Raw genomic sequence first — 1,652 nt, 5'->3', positions numbered from 1 at the left:
TTTTGCAATTTGCAGATCATTGAGTGGCAATTCTTTCTCTATTTGATCTATATAACCTTTTCCATTAATTGACTTTGCTCTACCATCCACATTCCCTTCATATTTTGTTATGATCAAGGCTATCTACATTTCTTTATATTACTTTAGCTACAGTGAAAATTAAACTAAGTCATAAAGTATAGTTTGCTATATAAAACTTTTGGAAGCTAACTGATATTATGAATTTTAATATAGTATTAAGAAAATTTGTATTTAAATATTTCTCTCTAATTTTAAAAATATTTTTGTATATTCTTTTGAATCCATTTTTAAGGATGAATTTTGTATATGCTTTTATATTAAGCCTCCTCAAATCTCTTATTTTAAAGTTTAAATTTTAAATTAATGCTTATAGCTTAGCATTAATTTGAATAAGATTCAAGAAGAGATTATCATAGTTTAGCCTTAGGAATAAGGGAAAATAAGTGGGGAAAAATGCCATTATCCTTAAGTGTCCAAAAAAAAAAAAAGTTCAGAAAAAAACTTTGTTTTCTTTTTTGACAAGATAACTACACTGGTAGATCTGAGATAGATAGTAGATGTAACGGTTTGAACCTCAGCAAGACTTTAGATAAAGTCATTTGTGCTGTAATTGTGACAGAATAAAAATTATGAGTAGGTGACTGTAACTGGTTGAACAACTGAACGAAAAGCTGCTGATGGATAGGTTAACACAACTGGGAAGATTGGAATACTGTCTCAGTCTGTGCTTTTATAACTGCCTTAAACGAAGCTCTAGAAAGCACGCTTGAAATATGAAGTCGCATCTCTGTTACTCTCTTTTTTTGTGGTTCATTTTTCTTAACTTACAGGGAGAGTATTTCATCTTGTTCATTTGGGCCAGTCATCACTCCCAATACGGAGGAATCTTTTTGACTCCTGACATTGAAACCCTCTTTTAGTGATCGCTTCAAATTTATCAATAAAAGTGTTTAAGATAAACACATGGTTCAAGTCTATTTCTGTAATCATTTATCTCTCTCTTCTTAGAACTTTTTTTTTAATTAGAAATTTTGTAGGTCTGTTCCACAAAGGTTGGTACTGAATTGTTAGGTTGCAGTACTTACTGGTGGACTTTTGTTGGGTAGCTTTATCTACAACATGAGATTATAATGATCTTGAAGGCAAGACAGGGGTTTATTTTATTTTTCTTTTAAATTCTCCTACTGATTTCCCTGGACTGAGTCCACGGTCATAAAATATTTTTTGAATGAAAAAATGTAAACCCTTTTTATATTTACTTACATTTTTTGCCTATTAATTTTTTAGTTATTTTATCTAAACTGCCTCCTAATTTTCTATGCCACTCTTTGAATGTTGAGGTTTCTAAATGATTTCTATAGGTCTGTTGGCTTTGCTTCCTTATGTTCTCATAGTAATTTGTGCATGCCTTGAATATAATACTTATAACATTGCATTAATCCTGAAGTCAAGAAGCTCACATTTTAGCAGGTCAGATATACGCAATATAAATCACGTATAATGTAATAACATACCAGAAAATATATTTTCAAAGTTCTATGAGTGCACAAATAAAGATTCAACTAATTTTGCTAGGATCAGAGTTCTCATAAAAAAAGAAAAAGATACGCTTGCGCAAGTGTGAGCCTTGA

This window comes from Pteropus medius, unplaced genomic scaffold, assembly GCF_902729225.1.
Source record: "Pteropus medius unplaced genomic scaffold, Ma_sr-lr_union100, whole genome shotgun sequence".
In the NCBI taxonomy this organism is placed as follows: Eukaryota; Metazoa; Chordata; class Mammalia; order Chiroptera; family Pteropodidae; genus Pteropus; species Pteropus medius.
Note: the sequence above shows the minus strand (reverse complement) of the source record.